This window comes from Protomyctophum bolini (genome assembly GCF_963924005.1).
Source record: "Protomyctophum bolini genome assembly, chromosome: 8".
Taxonomy (NCBI): domain Eukaryota; kingdom Metazoa; phylum Chordata; class Actinopteri; order Myctophiformes; family Myctophidae; genus Protomyctophum; species Protomyctophum bolini.
In genome coordinates, this window is record NC_137869.1 from 23,192,885 (window position 1) to 23,220,688 (window position 27,804).

The following is a 27,804-nucleotide window of genomic DNA, read 5'->3' on the forward strand; positions in this document are numbered from 1 at the left end:
TTTCAGCAATAAATTGAGACAGTGATTCAACTGCTCTGCATTCTCCTTCACAACACACCCAGGAATATTGGCCAGCACCTGTGCCTCATTGGTGTCATTTACCTCTAAATATGCATATACAAATGTTAGGTTGTCTAGTAGCAAGTGAGGGGTTTTTGTGGCAAGCCTGCCACAAATCCCTGCTTCCGTGATACCCCGAGTCATAGTAGTGGAAACTGGTGGTCTGGAATGGTCATTCCAGGACTTTCACTTCGCTATGCTTCTCAAGTTCACTCTTCCTCGTTCATGTTTCAAAAGATTCAATGAAGAATGGGTTAACACCTATTGTAGGGCTCACCAAACTCAGAAAAGTGAATAGAGTTAACCTTAACCCTATTCACTGGTATTTCATCTTAAATCGGAAATGGCCACATCATGTGCCTCCAAAGATTGGATTCTACCCATTGCATACTATCTGGGTGTATCTTAGTGTCTATGTCAATTTAAATTACTCCTTTAATACTGCTTTCAAAATAAATTATTGACAAAGTAAATATTGTAATTGTGCTATGGAGCCATTTTCTCCAGTGCATAGAATTGCCCACGAAGATGTTTGTGTTGGGGGAGGGTTGCAAAGGCTTAGGATTTCCATTCACTCTGAATGCAATTAAAGATTTACTGCCACATGCAAAATTATATATTTTCTGGCACAGGGACATTGTGCCATTGTGGCATTGTTTATGAAGCTGTCAGAAAGATCTCTCTTTATAAACTGCTGCCTATGCTGCAAAATGGCAATAGTCATCATCATCAACATTACAATTTTAATACATTTTGTTAACTGTGTTGCCCTGCTCCCTGGGAAATATATGTGTGTGTTTTATACGTGTAATCCACACTAGCACCCTGATGCAACCAGTTGGTGTACTGAACACATGCTTGCAATGTCTAGCTGGGACTGGCTTGAAAATTTAATTTAATTTAATGTGTGTGGTATGCCACTGGTGGGGGCAGTGACATACCACACACATTTCAAGCCAGCGAAATGCCACAGTGGTGGGCCACCACTGTGCGATCCAATTCAGGTTTCAGGATACGGTCACACATCCACAATGACAGAGGTGTAGCCAAAGCATGCATAGGCGGCGTACACATCAAAGTTCAATTCTACACGATGGCACATGGTGCACCGACATATAGCTTCTGACCGACTTCACAAAGTCAACAGTAACCCATTGGACCCCACGGGTTACAGGTCGCCCCGCGCATCACCCACTTCCTGACAAGTACAGCCTAAAGCTCATAATACAATATCTGCCCTGCTACTTGCGGAGTAGTAGCAATTTGGTCTCATACGAGTGATAGGTTTGAATCGGTAGAGATACATTGCAGCTTGTAGCTTCAGTCTGTAATGAGATTCAACACAAACCAAGCTAAAGCAAAGATATGCTCAAAATCTTGCCAGAAGTCAGAAGTCAGGGTCATCTAGAGTCGAGGCAGACGAGGCGGAGGCTTACGAAGCAGTCCGTCATGGGAATTGTTACATAAAAGGCTTCTTCTAAAATGCCACGTCTGTGTTTTGATGTTAGAAGTCCCTCACTCTCATTCTGCCAAATTCTGGCATACTAAAACAATCCATAAAGTTCCTCCAGTTTTGGTCTTTTTCAACTTTCCTTTTCATTGGGATTTCAGGTTGCCAACTCCCAGAAATGAAAATAAGGGACACTGGTAGTTTGATAAATCACACCAACATTGTAACTAACAAAGAAACAAGGCTCCTATGAAATGCTCCTATGACATGCATACTGTATATGCACCCGCACAACGGAGAGACACTAAAGCCTACATCACCAACATACTAAATGTTTCAGCATACCCCGTGCATCCACAGTATGAAATGACTGCGTCAGACAGTTTGTGTACTTATTGGGTGGTTCCCCCTGGTGGATATTTGCGCTCCACAGAGTGTCCCTTTCTACTTTCAGACAGGTGCTCTTTGGAGAGGTTACTTTCAAATAATACAGCATACGAGTTATTTGAAAGTTCTACAGTATACCTTGAATGAGTCTAAATCAATGTGGAAGGAGATAAGAAGGTGGCGAACTTTAAAGAGGGTCCAAGGCAGCTCTGTGTAGTTGAACTAGAACAATCCTTTATTTCTTGAAGATTAAAAAACAAGGGTTAAAAAATGACCGTTTTTCACTTTTATCTTGAATACCGGTATGTACTTTGCTCAGCCAATCAAATCATCGCTATGGGGTGATCAGCCAATCACAAGCCAATGTTTGTGTTTACACAAACCCGGAAAGCTGGGCATAGGATCAATCTAAAAAAGATTGTGAAACACTGCACTACAACACACTGTTTGCAGATGGAGGTCCAGAGGGTTTCTGTGCAGTATGATAGCTTGGCATTATCTCCAGGGCTACTGTACTGTATGAAGGCGCATTTCTCTTCCCCTCCAAAACTAGGCCAGACCACAGCGTCTGCCTTGCTGGGAGTAGAAGGTTAGAATGGTAACCCATCCATCTGCCTGTGCCAGCCCATTCATAACAATCATCCAACAGGGAATTAATTTGTCCCTGTGCAGGCTCCTTAGCATTTGGAATGGAAAGAACATGTTCTTGTTCCAACTTGCAGTGTCTACAGCATATTATCTATGGAATACAGGCTACAGTGCAGCGGAGGTGAAGTGTTGTTAAGCATGTACTTTACTTCCCTCACAAGTACTTTCACATTTTTTTAATGTTGAGAACAGACAGAATCATTTATTGAAAACCAGCTCCATTCATTCTCTTAGGACAGCCATAGCTTTGTGTTAGAGTGTCAGTCTGTTTAGTCTCAGGTGTCCCTGAGCAAGACACTTGAACGCGCGCACGCACGCACACAGCTCATCATGCCATCTGATCACCCATTAGTTGGCTGAAATTAATTTCCCCAATTATTAAAGGCCTGCAGTGTACCTTCTTCATGTGCTGTTGTAATGGCACAAATGAAAACATTGTAGAGTAGTCTCTGTGTTCAACACAATTAATGACTTCTCCCGGAAACAGTTATCTTGGGGGGGTGAACTCCATATTGTTGGTGTAATTACCGTGTTCCCACACATAAAACTAGACCCTTCTCATCAGTGTGGGCAGGCTGTTTGCAAAGGAGTCAAAATGATAAAAAATAGAAGTTGCTCTAATTTCCCTTGAACCACAAATGAATGTCAAGGGCTTGTTTTGACACACAAACCAATCATCTGTCTCTCCAAAGCCCTTTATGTAAGGCTGTGGTGGAAATAGGAATATTTTATGTCAGTCATAAATGCTGTATGATTAATGGAGGGCTAAGGCACCAGGGATAACACCACTTAAGTAAGCTTAACCCATGGAACCCACCACTATTGTGTCAGATCACTCAGGTGGGTCTATGATAGAACCACCCGACACAATAGTGGTGGTCCCCAGGTTGCTCTTAGTCAGGATGGTGGTCCCTGGGTCAAAATCAGTTGAAGGCCCTGATCTAAGTAAAGAACATAAAAAGATAGACTTGGAAAAATAAACCAGAAAGTCAGCATAAGCTTTTCAGTGAGATGTGTGTGAAAACATTGTAAGGAAGTGAAGGAAACAAGTAATAAAGTCTTATCTTTTAGACCAGTTGTTCGTCAAAGAGTGCCAACGGAGAATTTCCCATATTGAGGCACCCATCTCAAATAGAGTGGAAGAAATTGCCCCCTCTAGGTCCTGTTAGCCACAGCTCAGAACATGCCAACTATTGTTCTCCGCAGTGAGACTATTAGAGATTTCTCAGCTCAGAAATGCTCTTACGGCAGCTTAATAATAGGCTGTGAGCGACTATACTGGGCTGATGATTTATTTCCCACTGTGCAGGAATAAATTAAGCTGTCAGATTTTGTAATCTTTTTTTTAACTCATTGTATATCTTTAATTATAGCAATTCCAAGATTTGTGCCAGGACATTAGGCCTATAGGAAGCGGTTAATTGGAAGGCTACTTGCCCTGCACTTCTATAAATACCTTGACATGCATTTAATGATGTCCTTTGCAGCAGTTAAGAGTTAGGTGGTGGAGGATTACGCAGAGGGGTTCTGCCTGTCCAGATGGGCTATAGCCTATACTATATGTACGTCCGGGATCAAGGGTACACCAGCTGAGAGAGCCAGAGGCAGGGATGTCTAGTTAGTGCGAGCAGCACTGGGCATGCTTCAGCTACATCCTGCCTAGGGGTTTGTGCATACGTTTGTGTTATTGTGCATTTGCATGCACGCATGTGCAACTCTGTGTGTATAACACAAATCTGGAGAGTTCATTTAGCTAGAGTTAAAAAGTTGAACCAAAAAGTGTGTACTGTTCATACTGCGTGTGAAGTGAAGGTTATCAAACAGGGCATGGATGTGTGAGTGATTCACATCCCTCTGACTGAAGATGTGTGGTGCCAACAGAGAGTTCAAAGGGCTCTGGTGCAAGCAACAGCAATTACTTCTGTTTGTGACGAGCGAAAGAGATGGTGCTGGGGGTATCATATTTAACCACTTGTCTTAAAGAGATGGTGCTAGGGGGTATCATATTTAACCACTTGTCTTAAAGAGATGGTGCTGGGGGTATCATATTGAACCACTTGTCTTAAAGAGATGGTGCTGGGGGTATCATATTGAACCACTTGTCTTAAAGAGATGGTGCTGGGGGTATCATATTGAACCACTTGTCTTAAAGAGATGGTGCTGGGGGTATCATATTGAACAACTTGTCTTAAAGAGATGGTGCTGGGGGTATCATATTGAACCACTTGTCTTAAAGAGATGGTGCTGGGGGTATCATATTGAACCACTTGTCTTAAAGAGATGGTGCTGGGGGTATCATATTGAACCACTTATCTTAAAGAGATGGTGCTGGGGGTATCATATTGAACCACTTGTCTTAAAGAGATGGTGCTGGGGGTATCATATTTAACCACTTTTCTTAAAGAGATGGTGCTGGGGGTATCATATTTATCACTTGTCTTAAAGAGATGGTGCTGGGGGTATCATATTTATCACTTGTCTTAAAGAGATGGTGCTGGGGGTATCATATTTAACCACTTGTCTTAAAGAGATGGTGCTGGGGGTATCATATTTAACCACTTGTCTTAAAGAGATGGTGCTGGGGGTATCATATTTAACCACTTGTCTTAAAGAGATGGTGCTGGGGGTATCATATTTAACCACTTGTCTTAAAGAGATGGTGCTAGGGGGTATCATATTTAACCACTTGTCTTAAAGAGATGGTGCTGGGGGTATCATATTTAACCACTTGTCTTAAAGAGATGGTGCTAGGGGGTATCATATTTAACCACTTGTCTTAAAGAGATGGTGCTAGGGCGTATCATATTTAACCACTTGTCTTAAAGAGATGGTGCTGGGGGTATCATATTGAACCACTTGTCTTAAAGAGATGGTGCTGGGGGTATCATATTGAACCACTTGTCTTAAAGAGATGGTGCTGGGGGTATCATATTGAACCACTTGTCTTAAAGAGATGGTGCTGGGGGTATCATATTGAACCACTTGTCTTAAAGAGATGGTGCTGGGGGTATCATATTTAACCACTTGTCTTAAAGAGATGGTGCTGGGGGTATCATATTGAACCACTTTTCTTAAAGAGATGGTGCTGGGGGTATCATATTTATCACTTGTCTTAAAGAGATGGTGCCTGGGGTATCATATTTAACCACTTGTCTTAAAGAGATGGTGCCTGGGGTATCATATTTAACCACTTGTCTTAATATAGCCTACAGAGAATGACAAACAGAGATAGACAGGCAGAGTGTGCAAGAAAGAAAGAATATTAATTAATATTAATATATTAAGATGAACAGAAATAGATAAACAAAAAACACATAAAAGATCATCACATCAATGTCAATGAAAGAGCATGGTATGGATGACATATTTGCTGTTTGAGTTCAGGTCTACAAAGAAGAAGTCATCATCACATATTGCACTAAAACACAAAGGGCCTTTCAAAGGGGTGATGAACACAGACGTCGCCTGGATCAACGACAGGTCACCTCCAGGTCTGCTCAAGAGGGGCGCAACAATGCAAGCGTAAAAAAAAGAAGCTAAACAGAATCCAGGTCGGGTGAGTCAGGTCTGGAGTCTGGTGTGCATGTACGAGCATGCGCGCAACAAATGCACAGGACCGTGCTCACGTAAATACGTTTGCGATGTTGCCCCTCGACTTCTCCGTGCATACAGAAAAAATCTCGCTTGGCAAAATCAACATTGTTTCGTTCGATCTCACTCCCTATCTCATCCGTCACTGACAGTGTGTGTGTGTGTGTGTGTGTGTGTGTGTGTGTGTGTGTGCGTGTGCGACGTGCGTGTGCGTGTGCGTGTGTGTGTGTGTGTGTGTGTGACTGCGTGTGTGGGTGGGTGACTGCGTGCATGCTTTGGTGCGTGCTTGAGTGTGTGCGTGCGTGCGTCTGTGCGTGTGTCCGTGGTTCTGGACTCAAAAGCTTTCTGGCAATAGGGAATGTCTTGTTCAATTATTATAGATTCAAGTGTTCTTGAACTATCTAAACTTTCAGTCAAGTAAAAGTAATTGGTCTGATATAGCAGTGCACTGGGTCTCTGTCTGCTGTTACAGTAAGAGGATTGTTATTGCAACTCTGCAGAACAGCTTAAATCAGAATCAGATCATGGAAGTATGTGTTTCTAAATGCTGAATGTCTCTAGAGTATTGCGAACGAACTGTATGTTAAAACACATTGACAGCCAACTTGAGCCAAGCACGTCACATCACGCCATGTGTTTTTTTCAGTTAATGTTTGCGTTTGTGATAAAACAAACATTAAACTCTGTCAATTGTCAATGGCGTTTTTAATGTTTGTCTAGACAAGACAAACATTAAAGCTGTATGACTGCTAAAATATTTTGTGACAGACTAATGGCCTTTGACTGAAGAGGGAAAGCAGATGTTAAAGTAATAGCATACTCGATTTAATGAAGCCAGGAGAGAGAGAGAGAGAGAGAGAAAGAGATATAGATAGAGAGTGTGTGTGTGTGTGTGTGTGTGTGTGTGTGTGTGTGTGTGTGTGTGTGTGTGTGTGTGTGTGTGTGTGTGTGTGTGTGTGTGTGTGTGTGTGCACGTGTGCGAGTGCGTGCATGTGCATGTGTCTGTGTGTACACAGCGTGCACTGCACACACACACAAAGACACATTTGTCAACTCCCTCAAAATATTAAGTCGGGTGTCTTACGCGATTTCACGTTGTGTTGACCATTAGTCAGTTCTGCTCATAACTCTGTGTTTTGTAACTCCAAGTAGCAGAAACTATTGCTTCACAAAATTATGATTTTATTAATTATTGTTCCATAATCCCATATGCAACGACATGTTCGTTTGTATTGGCTATAGACTTTACATTATGTTTGTGTGCATTTGGGTTCTAACCTATCTTCATATAATCGGTCCTCACAAATAATAATAAATAAATGATAAAAGGCCACACATTTCTTCTACTCAGTTACCAGCGACATCATCGATAGGGAATCCAAGCTAATAGAAACTGCAGGCTTTCTATTGCTGAAAAGTTGCAATGCAAAAATGGAAGCCATCGTTCACACGATAATAAAGAATTGTGTTGCAACTCCCCCCCCCCCCCTCTCTCTCGCTCTCATTAGCAGGCAACAGTGCAGCACTCTCTCTCTCTGTTCCTGGCACAACAGCGCCCCTACTGGTACTCATTCTCGTGCTCATTAACGGACGGACACATAGGTGAACACGGACATTGCTGTTCCTTGGAGTGGTTGCACTAAGAGACACAGACTGAGTAGGATTTTCTTTTTGCTATTTTATCATGATTATTAGTGAGGTTAAAGTCACTAATAATTAAAGTGGTGAAGTGGTCCTTTAAACGTAATACCCACGGAGGGGGATTGGGGGGGGTGCTGGCAGCGGGAGCCAGCTCTCCACCTGGCTCAATTGGCTAGGCGCCAGTGACACAACTTCTGGCTAATCTTCATGTATAGAACCAGCTTAATTATTCTGATAAGCAATCTTCTATAGGAGGCGTCAAGCCTCATCAACGAGATCAAATCTGTCTAATCCATTGTCTCCGTTTCCTCTAGTGTCTAGCCCCTGTGCAGAATTGGAAGCTTGATTGGGGAAATTGATTGTCACACATAGTAGTTCTGCCTAACAAGGGCATGGAGGATAGACTGATAAAAGGCATACCGGTAGTAATGAATTAAGCGATCTGGGGCTGCTATGACTATATGAACTACTGTATTCTGAGCAATGATTCTATAAATTCCTTGTATTTAAAAAATAAATAATCAATTATATTTAATATTGTATTAACTATTGCACCCCTAAACAGATCTACAAAGAAATAGAGAGCAGCTGAGAGAAACAAACATTCTGCTCACCCTGTGTGCATGCATGCACTGAATCGAGTGGTGCAGGCCCTGGTGGGCCTGCACCACCAGAGCGCTTATCATCACCATCTCAGCAGCCGGGTGAAGCCAAGGAAGTTTTGAGAAGGAAGAGAAGTGGTCACGTGACCATGACACTTTCATGGACACTTTCATGGGAGCCAAACTACCCAGAGGTTTGGCAGAATGCACTGGAGTCATTGAGAGCTCAGTGACCAGCTCATGAACAAATGACTTATGAATGACTGAGACCTTTTGTAAAGTAATCACTTAAATATACAGTATAAATATATTTTCTGTTAAAAATAACAGAAGACATGTAACACATTATTGTCTGCTGTGTTGCTTTTTGATGTGTACACTGTGTAATTTTTATAGAGGTATGGTATCTAAAGAGCACAAAGTATACCTTTCTGAACGTACCAAGTATCACAAGACTTACCAGGTCCAGCCGGCTCCATTCACTGCCATGTATTCATTGCACTTCCAGTGTGAGTTTGGCTCCCATGAAAGTGTCCATGAAAGTGTCATGGCCCAGTCCAGTCACGTGACCACTTCTCTTCCTCCTCAAAGCTTCCTTGGGTGAAGCTGGGGAATGTATTTCCCCTGAGGGATTAACGTCTCCCCTGCTTTTACTGATAACAATCGCACTGCTCAATGTGCTCATTTGCTGAAATAACCTCCCTAACCACCCTCACATAAATCAATATGCATCACAAAAGTCATTTTTCCAGGTTCCAATCCTCACAAACAAGACAATATCTTGAATTGTTATTTGGGGATATATTTTTACTGTACTTTGTGCATTGAATGGAAGCATGACAAGATTATAAATTCAGTGAGTGTGGAGACCGTGCTAAAGAGGGGCAGTTGTATTCTGGCTTGCAGAAGATGAGTGAGCTCTCAAGATAAGCATATTGCTTGTCTGTGGTATTATGTATTGTCTAGCTGCTAATATACATATACAGTATACTATACTGTACATACATACATACATACATACATCCATCCCAGAAGTTGAAGCAGTTTTTAAGGACCCACTTTTAGGCCAGTGCAACAGAGCATGCTTTTGCCTTTTTTTAAACCCTACCCATTTTAACCAAATACATACATACATACATACATACATACAGTATATATAATATATAAAGTTAAACAATGAAGTGAACTCATCATAATATCACCACCACCCCTTTCTCCCTTTGAATCAATTGATGCAAAATGTAACATTTTCACCCATGATCAACAATATCTAAAGGTCATACAGTATACCTCTCAGTACTTTGATCACACATCATTCCCCACCTGCCCCTCTCCCTGGCTTAACCCCAACTCAAGAACAGTATGCTGTCAATTAAAGCCTCCCGAAGCTATCTTCCAAAGTTTGACAAGTTGCTACTGAAAAGGTCAGTCGCACATGCAGCCTCAGCACCGGTGTAGAGAAAAGGAGAGAGACATTTATAGAAAAGATAAGTGCTTTTGTCAAAAATGACTGGCTGAATTGATGGAAAAGTAACATCCAGACTAATATGCTCATTATTAATGCTTCCCATTAAACACATTCTTGTGATAACATTATCCTTGCTGAGATATTCGCCTGCCAGGCAGTTGTGAGATTATGGTGTCAACTCAGCACAATAAAAAACAAGAGGCAATATCCACAGGAAAAGGAAAAATAATCCCGTACGAAAAGGCTGTTCTCACCAGTTTCCTGTTCCATCAACAAACAACACTGTAATGATAACAGCACTTTGAAGATTGAGATTATGCATGGTATTTTTGTTGAGCTGTCAGCAGTCACTTTCTTTTCTGATAGCTATACTGTAAAGACGTGTATCAGTATTTCAAAGAGAGAGAGAGAGAGAAAAGCTGCTTTAAACTGCCTCATTAAAGGCTCCCAACTGTGTCACAGTGTCTTCTGGCATGTATCCACAATCATCCCAACAAAGTACCAAAAGTTCAGACAGACAGAATAGGAAACTCTCCAGTCTGGCAGAGCTCGTATTGGAAATAACAAGACTGTACGGCCTGATAATGTGCAGGAGAAAAAAAACAAAAATGTAGGGGACCTTTGTATGCCCCACCCAGATATTATGTGTGATTGCCTTTTATGCTCATATATGGAGTTCTTTGTCAGGCATGCCCAAATATGGAATCTATGCAGACGTCAGAATAATGTCAGAAAAGGCCAGCTCCATAATGGACCCTGGGCAGGGGCCCTGTCCAGAGCCCTGGCAGAGAAAGGCCTTTTGTGGCGCTTCTGGACAACCGTGGGTCCGACCGACTCGACACCGGGCACCGCACTCCCTGTGAGTTGTGCCCCACCCGACACAATAGTGGTGGTCCCCAGGTTGCTCTTAGTCACAATGGTGGTCCCCAGGTTGCTCTTAGTCACAATGGTGGTCCCCAGATTTCTCTTAGTCACAATGGTGGTCCCTGGGTCAAAATCAGTTGAAAACCCCTGGTTTACTGGAAGGTCATGAAATGTATCCCTGAAGTGACATAGTAAAAAAAAAAAGGGAAAGGGAAAACCTACACTGTAATCAGGCACCCGGTCTTTGTACTGCTTGCTGTTTTATTGCTGCCAGTTCCGATAATGGTAGCAGAGTGATGTTCTGTAGCAGGAGATGGAGTTCCTCTGGTGTTAATTAAAGTCCAGACCATTGTGGTGGTGTCCAACTTGTACATGTCCGTAGTGTATCCAGTCTGGGTTAATCCTCCATGAATATACATGACCTTCCCCAACACACAGGCTGAGTGGTTGTACCTCCTCTCTGGAACAGTCCCAGAAACCTGTGGTTTGAACCATGTGTGGGCATCGACATCAAATGCATAAAGCACGTTGCAGTACTTGGTTTTGGAGCACCCTCCCCAGAGGTAGACAGTATATTATATTCTATCAGAACAGCTGTGTGGTCCTGGCGCCTGGAAGGAACCTCAAGGTGACGTTCTCTTCCAGGTGTCACTGGGGTCAACTTCCTCCAGATCAAAGACTTTGTGTTGAAGACAATCTTCTTCTCATTGTCCCAACAGTCTCCTCCAAAGAGATGCATGTCGATGCGTGCTGACCTCCTATGGTAAATTGATCACGATAGCAAGGAACGTGTGTGTCGAATTTGAAGTCGGTGGGGCGAACGGTTTTCGAGTTACGTGGATTACACACAGACAGACCTACAGACAGAGACATGGTGCATAGGTATATGACTACTATATGTGAAAGAATGATTATATGAACTTTCAGGAAGTCAGGATTTCCTACTGGCTTCAGACACTATTGGCTTCACTGCCCCCCTGGGTCCAGGCCAGCCTTACTGCACTGTCTGTAGCCTTTGTTTGATCTGGGCGCGCACCGTGGCTGACGGCATGAGCCGCTGTTTTATTCTGGGTGGAACCTCTCAGAGTGCGTGTTTTCCAAATGAACCATGAACTTACATTGTAAATACAATACTGGTCTGTCAGTGATACACAGATACACAGTACACGCTACCCAAACTTAAAACCATGGAAGTTTGAAGGATTTTAGAAAAAAAAACCCAGAAAGGCTGGACACCGGTGGACAGCCCCCCAAAAGAGGACATGTCCGGGCAAAAGAGGACATATCACCCTAGCCAGAGAGTGTGTTTTTGGAAACAAACAAGGCTGTATGGCATGATTATGTGTGCCTCACACAGCCCCTTGCGCAATCAGCACCGCTGCTCCCATCTAATCTCTTTTGAAGAGCCCACCTCCGGTCAAGAATGTTAAGAAATTGCTATTTCATGATAAACTCCTCAGTGAGCTGGCCAGGGTGGTGATTACTGATTTGCACCAGGAGGCTGACATTTAGACGCATGAGTGTTGGGAATGCTCTGTTGGCCAGTTTTAGGCTCCAGGCGGCCCCGTAAAGACATCAAGCTCTATTCTCCCGTCACATAGCCAAGAAAGTGTGGCTCGCTCTGGCGGGCGCAAAGCATAGCTACTTTTGTGAATTTATTAGGTCAATATTGCTATATGTTTGTAACCGTTTTAGAAAAGCAATAAGCCACGCGAGGTCCCAGTTTACCATTGATTTTATAATGGCTTCTCAGCCATTATAAAATCCACGGTAACCTGAGACCTCTTGTGGTTTATTGCTTTATCTTGGAATTGGCACCTGAAAGCTATTGTGAAAACTGAGATCTGCCAATCGATGCCCAGCCAGTTGACCAGCCTTTGATACAAATATGTTGATGTCATGAGGATGGAAATGCCTCGGATTCCCTGCTCTCCACCATCAGAACACAATGTTATTGTGCGGTATGACGTCACATTAAACAAGTGTGTACCAAGATAAAGGCAGTTGTACTGCTGAAACGTTGGTTTTTACTCTGCATCCTAAATAAATAATCGGCACTTTTTAAGACTTAACTATTTAGATGTGTCTGCCGTGAGCTGGCACCACTACTAAGACTGGTGTGCGTTTAGCATTCTCCTGCTCAGCCAAGATAAAGGCTTGTCATATCAAGCAGATCTTTGAGCTGCATGGTATTGAGTTGAAAACACTGACAGAAAGTGCCTTAAAATTTTAACAGGAGAGAAAATGTGCAGGTTCTAGATTGATTCTAGAAGGGTTCTAGTCAATTGTAAATGCTTCAATAATCACAGGTCAATGTGAACCCACGCATTATAGTCAAGTAAACTGCTGTGGAAATGGAAATGACGATCTGGTTTCCTGTTTTTCTGAGGACTTGACTTGGAATAACTTGATTAGCTGTCAATGCTATGAACAAGATAAAAATATGGATCTGTGAGACAGTATTTGTCAAAAGCTAGATCATCTGCAATGGAATATCAGCCATGAAAGTGGAACTACTCTACGAGTATGTATGTTTGGCAGAGGGTGAGATTTTAATAGATTAGCCTTATTATGTGAGGCTAATGAGTTGAGTAATGTGTTTGATGATGAGTACAATTTCACTGGTGCAACTGGTGGCTGCTGGAAGAGTGGTCTTCGAGACAAAGGCCATTCAGAATACACACATAAATCACCTTTGAACAGAAAAGCACCCCTCAGGACAATGGCAGAACAAACCCTGGTTGGATCTAGTGTTCAGGGAATTAAAAGTAATTGCTGCAAAGCTTCTGTTGGTATCTCATCTTGCACAGCTGCTCTGTGTTAATAGACGGGGTTTCCCTTAATACATATTTTTCCAACGTGGCAATAAAGGTACGAGCCATCTACAACAGCCGATTGTATGTACATATGTAGATAATTATGTACACTTTTTGACTGGGGGGGGGGGTCATATTTTGAATTGCCTGTCATAATTTCACCCCCCTCCCTATCTATTATTGGACAGTATTAGAATGGTGATATTCATTTTGTAAAATCACACCTTAGAAAGCATGAGTGTCTATTTCAAACAAAGTGTTTTTTGCCTGTCATATTTTGACAGCAGAAATGGCCTTGTCATAATTTCTCCCCTGTCCCCATCAAGTATGTATTGGACAGTATTAAAGAGTGTTGCTGTGCACTAAAACGTTGGTAGCATTACAAATGAAATACAAAAACCCCTACTTATTCCATTTCTTCCCCCTCTATTTCCCATTTGAAGTGCATTTGTCTTATATGTAACGACAGCTCCGCTATATTCCAAAGCCCCCTCAGGTACATTTCATATTTAAACTATTTTCAGCAATGGTATAATTTTGTTTTCGGTGGGTAGATCTTGTTGAGCTGGTCATTTTGAAAGTAGCTCTCACGTCAAAAATGTGTGGGAACTCCTGATGTACAGTATATAGGCTACAGTATGATCCCAGTTCCAGATTTGAGCAAGACTGATGTCATATTGATGATGCTATACTGCATGTGACGTTACTCACCCACATTTTGGGGAAACAAATTGCAAGATAGGACTGAATGAGTGCGTTCCAGAGAATTCTCTGGTTTTGGCTGTTATATTATGCAACTTTCTATCTAGGTACTTGATGGACCGTTGCTTTGAATGAACCCACCAAGCAAAACTGAAATGGGTACGAGTGTCAGAGTGTGTGTGGTTGTGTGTCTGTTTGAGAAAGAAAAACAGAGAAAGAAACGATGAGACAATGAAGATGGGTGTGGCAGTAATGGCCCTATTTCTGTTTATTGTTCTGCAGTTTACCTAATGGCTTTTTAAAGAGTTTATTTAATCACTTGGATCTGTGTGCAGGAAGTAGCCTCCTGGCTCAGCGTTACTGATAGTATCATCCCAAGTACTGTAGGTGCTGATGCAGATCGCTTGGTTTTCATTCATTTTTGGAAGGAACATTTACTTACGTACTGTAATTTTGAGGTATTTGTACTTTACTTGAGTATTTCCAAAACTTATATTTCTACCGCATTACAAATATTAAATATTATACTTTTACTAAATATTATACTTTTACATTTATTTGAAAACTTTAGTTACTAGTTATTTTGTAGATTTTGATTATTATTACAAAACACACATTAACCACTTCAGCCCTATATACATTTCGGCCATTTGATGCAACGATGCGATGCATTGTGAGCTTGTAGATCGGCAATGTTCAAAGGATTTTTATACATTTGAAAACTTGTGAAATAGGACATTCTGCATAATGAGTTACCTTCTACTTTTGGTACAGTTTAAAGTACATTTTGATCCTCTCAGCTCTCACACACATGTGTTCCTTTTTTGTATTTGATGATTGTTTGATTGTTCTTGTGTAATAACCATGTATTAAGATCTGTAAAGCAAAGCAAAGCAAAGTTACTATGTTTACCCAGGGTAACTGGACTAAGCTCAAGAACTTGTTTACAGCCAGGCCCTGCTCATAGAACATTTCATGGTAGGGGTTCAATGCCTTGCTCAAGGGCACTTCAGCGGTGGTAAATTTTAACGTGCCGGTCCGGGGATACGAACTAGCAACCTTCCGGTATCAAGACCGCTCCGCAAACCGTTCGGCCACCGCTGCCTCACCACTGCCTGTACCATGTGATTTGTTTCTAAGTCCGGTATAGGTCGACTCGAAACATGTTGGTTTAATAAAGAATAAAGAGAGTACTTTGACTTTTGGTACAGTTTAAGGTACATTTTGATACCAATACTTTTGTACTCAACCATTTACTAACAGTGCATTTCTACATTGCAGTATTAATAGTTGTACTTAACCGAATGCATGCCGCTGACATTTTTGCCAGAACGTAAAAAAATAATGTTTTCATCTTTCATCACACCCACTTCATATCATTTTACACAACTGGGCTGGTTTCCAGCCTCTACTGGTTTATCTCACAGCATGCATATGGCATTAGACCCTTTGAGAAGGGCTGATATGCTGGACCTGGACCCAGCTGTTAATTGGAATAAAGCATGGTCCAACATAATGCTGGCCTCCAGAAATCCTGAACACCATCAAGCACATTTTATATTGTTGCTGTCGGACAGAAACCTTGTATCTCCATATTTTCTCAACTTTTCATGCGTTTTCCCCTTGTAAATTAATGTCCTATACTTCGTCGTACAAAAGTGTCACACAAAACCTGCAGTCAATCTGCAAGCTTTCAAGTATAAACCCGGGATTTCCCAGGTTTATTGCTTGCATCCTGTGCATCTCGTGCAATCTCGTCTAATTCATCCACCGCTAAATGGCAGTAGCAATAGTTCAGCGCGGGCCAACATAGATTTGTTCTATTTTTTTAAAGAGAACTAGTTGTAAGATTAAAAAAACGTTAAAAACGTCTTTGGCCTGGATGGCTATTTGTGAAAAGAAGTCAAATAAGTACTTGGCCAAGAATGAACCGTATTAATGACAGTAACGTGGCATTCAGTTTTCTTTAATGTCATTTAATCCGGTCATTTAAAATAATATTTTCTATTTTTTTGCTTTTTTTATGTTATGATGTTAGACAACCTACATACGAATAGGGTTGGACTGGAGGCCAGTCAGGCCAGGAGTCATACACCAGCCAGGCCACCCACATGTGCGCGCATAGCTCGCACGCAAAATCTTTCATTTTTTTGGAGGTTGTTATTCCCTCTTCCGTGGAAGGAAAACAACTCGTCGCCGCCTACTAATCACTGTAGTGTAAGCTACTCGGATGTACTGTATGGTAATGCATACAGGCAGTAGTACTGTATGCATACAAGGAGTAGAGAAGGGGGCCTCAGAACACAGCTCTTGGCTTGGTCTTCCGCACAGCAATTAGAGGCACTCCATAAAGATTTGAAACATTCAGAGTCCTACAAATTGAGAAGATATCCCAGGGATAGCAATGGATCATTTGACATTTGAATTTTACAATATCAGTTATGTAAAAGCAATTGTTATGCAAATGAGCACAAGTGCATCAATTTCTTTCACAGCATGCATGCGCACAACCTCAAACCAAAAGCCATTTGTTGCATCATATATGTCTGCACAGCAGGAGACCTATCTATTCCAGGCCATGGCAAGGAACTGGAAAGGCCTGGAAAATAGAACTGGTTCTATCGGCGCGCCAGGCGACGCGATGCGGCGCGACGCGGCGGACGGAGCCGGTGTGCGATAGGTTCATTGAAAATAATGGAGGCGGCTGTGTCCGCCGCGCGACACTTTACTGTCCCCGGAACATCCAGACCCCCTGGAAGGCGCCCAGGGGGCCGGTCCGGTTCCAGCAAGCCACCCTGTGTCCGAAACAGTCAAGAAATGACATACATACAGACACAGAGACAAACATACGAAAGGAAGAACGGACATAGCTTAACACATCAAAGTAATTTAACTTGAGTGTGCATCTGATCTAAATTAGGTCTGTTAATGATATTTTCAAACAAATCAAAAACTTTGATTAATCTTTTAGTGTCAGTTGACAGTGACCTGTTGGGTGTTTGGTTCATTCCAAGCCAGGCAGCATGCAAGATGAATTTTGCATCATTAAGTATTAATGTGAAGAATAAAAAGAGAGAAAAAAAGTGGTATGTTGTCCATTAGGCACTAGGCAGAGAGGTTGGCAAGTGGCATCAAGATACGCCACGCAATATAGGAGATGAAATCAGAGGCTGATGAGGCTGATCAGGGACCGGTAGATCTCTTAGCAGTGAGTCAGGTTGAATGGCTGGTGAAGTGCTGATGCAAGCACATAAAGCCAACTCCTCCTCCTCTCCTGCTGCTGTTTTCACATGCCATGCTTTAATTGGCCAAAGTCACTCAAGGTAACAGAGGCCCTGCGTCTGGGTAACCTGATTATAAGCTGTGCGTGCGTGCGTGCGTGCATGCGTGCACACTTTTGCCTGTTTGTGTGTATGTGAAGATAGCTGTAACGTGATGTTGGTGTGGATCTGTTTGTATGCATGCTGGATGAATTACAATTCAACCACAGTAGCAACTAGAAAGAGGCAATTCTGGGAAATTGCAAAGTGTGATTGCCTACATCGCAGCCGTCGAAAATGGAATCGCTTTTGGCTCCGCGTTGATTAAGCCACCCTCGACACGTGATGCAGATTTGGGATGGATCGGACATTCCGTGCGCGAGTTGTGGCGTTTTTCGTAAAATAGGCCCCTCCCACTAACTTCGGAAGACGATTACGGTCGAACGATACAGAAGATCTAAATTCTGACTGTGCTGTTTTAATCGGATAGGTCCGGAGATCATGTGTTCCGATCTTTGTGAGATTTGGACAAAATCTGTAGGAGGAGGAGCAAAAATAAATCTATCTAGACGCAAATGGGCGTGGCCTATATGGGGAGATGCGTCATGACCCAAGGAATCCAGGGGAAAAAACATTTTGATTTTACGACCTACGGTTCAAGAGTTATACCCAAAAACGTAAAGTTGGCTGTTATAGCGCCACCATGAGGCCGACCGGTATACTTCTAAGGTAATTCATTTTAGTAATTATTATGAATCTCTCCTCCAAGTCTTGTAAGTATAGCCCTTACGGTCTCAGAGGAAAAAATACTTGAAAGTGAGTTTTTGCATTTTCCCATTCATGTCTATGTGGAAATTCTAATTAATTCATATCAATTAAACTATCCAACAAATGTCTTAGCAAAGCATAAGCACACGATTCCCGATGTAGCCCGTCGTTTTGACATATGGCTCGAGTGCGTGCGACAAAAACTGTGGGAGGAGTAGCACGTCAAAATAAACAGAGCAGTAAAACAATAGTATGATTGCCCTCAGGGCAATCACATCACACTAATAACAAGGAGGATGTGTAACTGGTTGCAGCACATAATACATTAAAATACACTTTAAGTTTTCTGTGATTAAAAACCTTTTTCAGTGAGTCCAAATAATAAATGTCTATTGACACATGCATATTGCAAGGCAGTGGCAGTATTAAAACATCAAATCTCTCTCTCTCTCTCTCTCTCTCACTCTCTCTCTCTCCCTCCTATAAATAGGACTGTGTCTATTTCAGGTAACTTACAGCAGATACTTTATGCGGAGCAGCGGAACCTATTGTAGAGGCACAAAACAAACAAAAGGGCTGGATCAAGACAAGCTTTGGAGTTTAAAACAAGTCAGCTCATTAGAATAGTCCCATGTGAGTTCTGGACCCTTTGAAGGTGCACAAATCCTCCTGGCTTTTTTCTCCTGTCCACATCTACAGCTCACCCAATGACAACCGTTGATGTGTCAGACTACTAAACCTCTTTTACTCTTTATCACGAGATGCTACTTTTTCCAAGCAGTTCATCCTTATTGGATGCAGGAAAATGATGGGGTGTGATGATGAGCAATGCAGGTGGTGACGCAAAGATGACAGAAAACGACAAGAACTTTGCGGTCTTTGTGGTCTGCACATAATTCGGTACGGTAATTCATAAAACTGATCCATAAAACTAGATCCTGAATGCATCCTTCCTTTACTGCATCATATCCTGATAACGTAACAATGCAGTCATATGTTCAAGATCGGCAGCCTTAAATCAAAGCACAGAAAGGGGTAGGCAGCCCCCTTTTCACCTTTCAGTACGGAAATTGCCGAGATAAGAAAGACAGCCTGCCAGATCTAGGACAGTAGGATTGCAGAGGTGGAGATGGGGGAGTGGGGGATCTCCAGGGTGATTGTAAGGCCATTTCCAAGTCAGCCATTGGTAATCAGGTTACTGGAACCCCCAACATCTGTCATCATTAACATCTGCTGGCTTGGTAGAAAGTAGAGAGACAGTGAATGCATCAGTAATGAAATGGGGAGAGGGGGTGATTAGGGGTTCCTTTTTTTCCTTCCCTGGTATGCATGCATGGCAACAGTTTACATTGTATATTACATCAGACAAAGCTCCCAATCAGCCTATATGAGGTGTTGTAGATGATTCAAGAAAGACAGAGAGACAGACTGAGGGATTGACTTAGGTGGTCTTTACACGAGAACGGTGTTCATAGAACCTTCCAGAGTGGAAATCTTTGAGAACGCCGTTTTATCCCTTCTCCGTGTAAACAGGCAAAACGGTGAATCCGCAAAACTTATGACATCATGGCTCACGTTGGCTCACAGCGCATACCGGTATGTTTATTACATTAATGCAGAGCCATAATATGATATAATGGAGTTCCTGAACAAGTCTCCCTCCTCGCCTACAAAGCGCTGCTCATCAGCGATGGTGAATGTAAAACCATGATGTAAATAAAAAGCCTTGTGATAGGCGGCAGCAGCGTTTATGTAGCGGCTACATTGTAGCCTAATGCATTATAAAATATCTAACCATCCCGTGGCGCGCTCTGCCTGCATGCTCTGGGTTGCCTGTCAGCCTGTCTGTCACCTCGATGCGTTAATAGAAACTCACCTCCACTCAGTGTGGATGGAGCTGTTGTGTTTTGCTTAGTGTTGTTGTGGTTCCATTTCCAATGCCACCTTTACTCCATCTATCTTTCCCTTTCTTTTGGAAATGCCTGTGGTTCTTTTATGTCTTGTTTTGACTGAATAATCAAAACTCAACTTTACCAGGCGACTACCAGAGTCTGCGGTAAAACTGTTCACAGAAACACCAGAGCAATGTCTGTCTGTACTGTAACATACATGAGCTAGTAAGCAGCCCAGTTTAAACACTCTCTTTCCGCCGGGCGCCGTGAAATGTCCTTCACATTATAGCTTCTCCCTTTACCTCCTACAATTTACACTGGTATATTGACAGGAAATGTAGTCTGGTTCTGTTGCTTCCGCTACATTGCCGCGCCTGCTGTACAGTATAGTTTCTTAGTTGATTACTTTTGATACAGTAATGGTATTTTTCTTTTGTTTCTATAAAAAAAATAGGTAAAGGTAAATGTTCTTAAAATGTCACTTCACTTTCTGTGTGGAGTTTGCATTTTCTCCCTGTGTTCACGTGGGTTATCCTCCGATTCCTCCTAGACCAAAACACATGCATGTCACATACTCCTAATTAAAATACTATAGGACTGTAGTCCTGAGTTAAGCATGACTGTTGCAGACTCACAGCAAAGTGTCCATTAAATAAATAAAAACGCAAACATTTATTTTGTTAGTGAGGACTGTTAATTAAGACTGGCAGTCCTTCCAGTCCCCTCGATGCTGGAAGGACTATAACTCCTCAACTCTAAGGTACACGTCTGATAACAATTAACTACTTCTTGCCACTGCTTAGTCAGTGCCTGCCTAATGTTCCTGATCATTATAGGATGAGTTAAATGCAGACAAGTGAAATGATGTATATGTACAAAATGACAAAACTAAATGTCACCGGAGGAATTACAACAGAGCTGATCTTTAGCTCAAGACCCAAAAGAGAAATGCGAGTAGGTCGGTGCCATTAATTCACCATCTTAAAGGGTAAGACCACTTTTTTTGAGGTTTGTGTAGTTACCTTGCCATGATGTAACTCCAAATGTGGACAAGAAATAAAAAATAATTGCTCCAGTGATTAGAAATCGATAGTTCAAAATATGCTCCTCATTGACTTACATTGTACGCTGAAACAGCTCTCAAAGTCACGTAAACAAACACAAACAAAGTTGATTCAGACACAGCATCACCAAAACTCATGTGGTTTTATTATTTTTATACAAATGTTAACTTCCCGTTACTCTTTTTCAAATGTGACACCTGATCAGTGACTAATTTCTTCTCCTAATCATGTCTGCATACAACAGCTTCAAACAACACAGTAGTCATCTGTGCAGATGAAAGCTTACAAGCAATGGCCTTGACAATTCGTCACGTTAATTCGCTCCTCGGAGCGAGCGGCCTGTTGCCTCGCCCCTCCACAGGGAAAGGTAAGACTAATGACATGTGCAGTGTTGGCACATTTTATTTTAAACAACACCTACATCGCACACATCTCAACGGATGGATGGTGTAGAGCTCTATGTTCTTTATAGTATCCCTTGAATGCACACAGTGTAAATTAAACTCATAACCTCAGCGTTGATGTTATGGGTGGTGTTATTACGTAACAGCACAAATGAGACGGCCTTTGGCCTCGTACCGTGAACACAGTTTTCACCATGTGAGACAGCAGTGTTATCTGCATAGTTCAAGAGTTGTTTGTCCCGACGCTGCTCACTTCTCCCCAAGAACAAACAGATCACGTGGAACAGCTGTGCGAGTCATGTCCACACAGAGCGTCCCTCAAGGACGTCCCTGAAGCAAATCAAAGGCTTGAACTACGACTTGATGATTAATGGATGATGATGGCGGCCGGGCGTACCAAGGCTGATTTGCTTATGTGTTCACTATGCCGTCTGCTCTGCTGACATAAAAAAGCCTGCTCTCTTATCCTTGCAGCCTGACGCGACCGCGAAGAGCTGTCTTCTCTAAACAGGATGATCGATGCAGTTGAGCATTGAGACTGAGCATTGAACAGTTCATTTTAAAGGATGTGAGTTTTTGCTCTCACTCTCCTCTGGGCGCGTATAAGGCGAGAGTTGATGAATCTTGGGAAGTAAGAATCAATTATTTTTCTGCTGAGAAAGGTGGAAGTAAAAAAAAGAAGCTTATTTGGTACCATAGTGCCTGATAGCAGAGGCATCTCAAGAGAATAGATAAGGCTGGGAAGAGAAGGGGAGTGTAGAGCAGAGGAGAGGAAAGCGAGATGATGGGTAAAGAATAGCAAGCAAGTGCTTCCGCCAGTTGAGAGTCAAGTGAGAGTATTTTGAGATGATAACAGTTTCTGTTGACAATTTTAAACCCATAGTGCACCCGTCTTGACGGGAACAGCATGATACTTTCATAAATGTTATACAGTGAGTAGGACATGGGCAAATGGAAACAGACAGAATTTCTGTCTGAATTATGAAGTTGCTGAGTGGCCGAGAGATGATTATTATTATTATTATTAAACTTTATAAGTCTGAAGGGGATGATGATGACAGCACTTCATGCTCCTCATATTGTTGTTCATAACAGTGACAAACGTGAAACCTCACCTGGCGTCTCTATTTTGGCACGTCATTATAGGTGAGAATAAAAAACAGACCACATGGTACAAACACACACACACGGCTAGCCTTTTTTCAGTAGCTAGACAGACAGTATATTTTGTTTGTTTTCTGTAGATTCAAAGCCCATGCAATAGAAAAAATGAAATGTGAAATGGAATGTGATCATAATGATAAACTGTGTTATATACAGTGCAGAGTGCAGCATCCCCAGCAAAAAGCCTTGTGCTTTCTTTATCAAATCAGTTACCAGTTAATTAAAAAGCTTTTGCCTCCTCGCATATGTCCATGAACTAACCCTATAAGGTTTATACTTTAAAGTAAAATGTCTATAGTAGTGCTTTGGGGAAATGAACCCCAGAGGCCACATTTTTACATTAATGTTGACACTTCTGGAGTGCTTTCAGAAGTTAAGTTTTTAATGTTTGGAGCCAAAGGGATTCAATGTCCACCAGCATCAATATTAATGAGTAAAACAGAAGAACCAGTGTGGCATGCTAGCTGGCCAACTCGGCTGGCTGCTGTGTATATACCGTATGACCGTATGATAGCGTTTTACGCGCGCTGCATCCCGCTGTTAAATGATATATGACCAGCGCTGTGTCTCGTGTCCGTGTTTAAACATGAGCCCGTCGCACAGGGAATTGCATGGACATGAATCCCATGCAGGCTCTAAGGTTTAGCATGCACGAGTATGCTATATCATGTTGTCCTCCTACAGGATCAGGCTGCTATTCATCGCTGTTACACGTAGGAAAGACTAATTGACTCTACTCATGATGGAATAACAAACAGTGGTGGACATTTACAAAATACATTTACTTGAGTACTGTACTCAAGTACGTTTGAGTATCTGTACTTTACTTTGAGTATTTGCATTTTTAGATACCACTTAAGCCTTATTTAAAATAGCAAATCTACAAGCTTACTATAGGCTATCACAACACCATGCACATTTTTAATACACAACTTGTGCTACTTCCGTGTATGCTTCTTCCATCACTGGCATAAGTCAAGTTGTTAATGTTAACATGTTAACATTAACTTGGTTATTGTGCAAGGAAACGTGCAAATAACCATGCAGTCTACAAGCTCACAGCACATTGGCAATTAAATAAGTATACTGTGTGGATCCGGCGACACTATGCTTCCTGTCCCACATGCCGCCCTACCTTCACTTACGTTTTCCAGTTCATCCTAATAGGGCAGAACATCCAGTTCACCCTAATAGGGCAGAACATCCAGTTCACCCTATTAGGGCAGAACATCCAGTTCACCCTATTAGGGCAGAACATCCAGTTCACCCTATTAGGGCAGAACATCCAGTTCACCCTACTAGGGCAGAACATCCAGTTCACCCTAATAGGGCAGAACATCCAGTTCACCCTAATAGGGCAGAACATCCAGTTCACCCTATTAGGGCAGAACATCCAGTTCACCCTACTAGGGCAGAACATCCAGTTCACCCTAATAGGGCAGAACATCCAGTTCACCCTATTAGGGCAGGACATCCAGTTCACCCTACTAGGGCAGAACATCCAGTTCACCCTAATAGGGCAGAACATCCAGTTCACCCTATTAGGGCAGAACATCCAGTTCACCCTATTAGGGCAGAACATCCAGTTCACCCTATTAGGGCAGAACATCCAGTTCACCCTAATAGGACAGAACATCCAGTTCACCCTAATAGGGCAGAACATCCAGTTCACCCTATTAGGGCAGAACATCCAGTTCACCCTAATAGGACAGAACATCCAGTTCACCCTAATAGGACAGAACATCCAGTTCACCCTAATAGGGCAGGACATCCAGTTCATCCTACTAGGGCAGAACATCCAGTTCACCCTAGTAGGACAGGACATCCAGTTCATCCTAATAGGGCAGGACATCCAGTTCACCCTAATAGGGCAGAACATCCAGTTCACCCTAATAGGACAGGACATCCAGTTCACCCTAATAGGACAGGACATCCAGTTCACCCTAATGGGGCAGGACATCCAGTTCACCCTAATAGGACAGGACATCCAGTTCACCCTAATGGGGCAGGACATCCAGTTCACCCTAATAGGGCAGAACATCCAGTTCACCCTAATGGGGCAGGACATCCAGTTCACCCTAATAGGGCAGAACATCCAGTTCACCCTAATAGGACAGAACATCCAGTTCACCCTAATAGGACAGGACATCCAGTTCACCCTAATAGGGCAGAACATCCAGTTCACCCTAATAGGGCAGAACATCCAGTTCACCCTAATAGGGCAGAACATCCAGTTCACCCTAATAGGGCAGGACATCCAGTTCACCCTAATAGGGCAGAACATCCAGTTCACCCTATTAGGGCAGGACATCCAGTTCACCCTAATAGGGCAGGACATCCAGTTCATCCTAATAGGGCAGAACATCCAAGTCCAGGGACTTATGCTTTTTTTAGTTGGGGCTCCTCTACAGCAGTGGTTCTCAAAGTGGGGTCCGGGGATCCCCAGGGGTCCTTGAGGGAGTTCCAGGTGGTCCCCAGCTAAATGTGTGGGGTTTTTTTTCAAGTCAGTAAATCAGTCAGTCAGTAGAATAAATACAATTCCAGTTTATGATGATGCTGAGATGAGTGATGAGAATGCTACAGAATCTTTCAGCCCCCACGTTGACTCTTTTTTTTTTATCCCACAATTTTGTAACCCATTTTTCACCCGTGTCAATTATCTAATGTGATCCTGGACTCTACACACCCTCCGCCAACCTGGGGAGAGCAACGGACTTGAACTCATGCTTCCTTCATGCATGTCACTCCTTTACACCTGACAGGGGGGAGTTTTCCTGGTTGGACGTAGCACGTGGAAGGAACACGTTATTCCAACCAGTTCCTTTCCCCTCCATCAGGCGCCCCGGCTGGCCAGGGGGAGGCAGTTTAGAGACCAGGATTACTGCATGTTTTTTGTGAGGGTACCTACCCTAGGGGACCCGGGGAGAACATGCAAACCCCACACAGAAAGGCCCTTTCGCCAACCCTGCCTCGGGTATGGGCACTGATGACGCAGAGGAGAGGACATGCCGCCAGCACTGCCAGCGTCCCAAGCAGGAATCGAACCCAGGACCTTCTGGCTATGAGGCCACAGCACTACCGACTGTGCCACCGTGCCCTGTTGAGACTCTTCTACAGTGAGATAAAGGCCAAGGTGTTCTGAGGGCAGTGTGGTGTACAGTATGGTGTACACTACAGTATGGTGTACAGTATGCTAGAGCTAGAGTGATCAAAATGCCTAGGCTGTGCCCTTTAATTTCAGCTTCAGCATAATGGCCTCCCCCAAACCACAGGGAGTAGTGCACTGCTCGACACAACCAATCCGAGTGACCCTGATGAAAGTGTAAACACTAAGTGGGCCCTGTGGAATACTCTCTGAAGCCCAAGAATGTCACTTAAGGCCACATATATAACCTTGGAACTGTCGCTAATGCCATGTTCTTTTTTTCGTGCTTTTTTTCTCTCTCTCTCTCTCTCTCTCTCTCTCTGGGAAAGAAATGTAGGGGTTTTGTTATGTTTAGCTCCATTGTCATGGTCACAAATTGTCACTTAAGGCCACATACATAACCTTGGAACTGTCGCTAATGCCATGTTCTTTTTTTCGTGCTTTTTTCTCTCTCTCTCTCTCTCTCTCTCTCTGGGAAAGAAATGTAGGGTTTTGTTATGTTTAGCTCCATGGTCTATGAAAGAGGAGTTCAATGTCAAACAACCTGTAGGACAGTATTTCATAATTGTGCGTGCGTGCGTGCGTGTGTTTCTGTGCGTGTGTTTCTGTGCGTGTGTCAGTCAGGAAAGTTGATCAGCAATGTGGAACAATGCCAAGTGTCATCTCGATCACCTGTGTAATACGTATATAAGTTATAACCCAACTCGGTAATGGTGGTAAACAATGCAATGTATCATTGAACAGTACCATAAAGTACCCGAAGGCGGGGTTGGCGAAAGGGCCTTTCTGTGTGGAGTTTGCATGTTCTCCCCGTGTCCCCTAGGGTAGGTACCCTCACAAAAACATGCAGTAATCCTGGTCTCTAAACTGCCTCCCCCTGGCCAGCCGGGGCGCCTGATGGAGGGGAAAGGAACTGGTTGGAATAACGTGTTCCTTCCACACGCTGCGTCCAACCAGGGAAACTCCCCCCTGTCAGGTGTAAAGGAGCAACTTGGACACTCAGGCATGAAGGGAGCATGAGTTAAATCCGTTGCTCTCCCCAGGTTGGCGGAGGGTGTGTAGAGCCCAGGATCACAGTAGATGATTGGCACAGGGGTGAAAAATGGGTTACAAAATCGTGGGATAAAAAATATATTAAAAAAAAACAGTAACATAAAGTAAACAAAGTTGTGGCTATAATCAGAACTGAGAAAAATCTATCTGGTGTGCTTTTAATTTGTAAACTGTAGCATGGCTGATTATTCTACTTTAGTTCTGGAAATGAAGTGAATAAGTTCTGGGGGGGTGCATACTTAGTCAATGGTTAGACATGTGTTAAGGTTAGGTTTAGGTGTGCTGCCCCGTGGGAGGTTAGGTTTAGGGTGAGGGTTTGAGATAGGTTGTAGTTGTAGGACTAATGAAACTAATCTAAACCAAAAACGGTCTAAACTAAGTACTGCACCCGTTCTGGGAGGGCCATTTGAATAGCACCCAGAGCAATCTCGATGGTAACAAAAAGTAGGAAGAGGATACAGTGTCAGACTAAGCAGAAAGTGAGGAAAGTGTGGTGCTGTAACTCCCAGACCAGCCAAGCGAAAGAGCAGCTAGTGACAGCAAAGTATTCGAGAGGAGAACCTGAGGAAGAAGCAGAGCGAGACAGAGAGAAATCTGCAGAGCGATGAGGTCACTGTGTTCCTTTTAAACTTGACGCCTGCGATGAGGCTTCTGCCCCCAGAAAGGCTTAAGATGCAGGAGTGCGGAGTGCGTCATGCGAGTTCAGAACTGTGTATTGTCAGCAATACCAAAGTGTTTATTTATCTCAGTATTGTGCTTCTATATTTCCAATTGGTTGTGCATTTCATATTTATTGTCTAATTTATTAAATACAAATTTATTTTA

At 42.8% G+C, this 27,804-nt stretch overlaps 1 protein-coding gene across 1 annotated transcript in view; it reads left to right on the forward strand.

The window, feature by feature from the left end:
* Positions 1-27,804, forward strand: part of pex5la (peroxisomal biogenesis factor 5-like a) — a 98,765-nt gene that overhangs the window by 13,363 nt on the left and 57,598 nt on the right. The gene's annotated exons all lie outside the window — the stretch shown is intronic.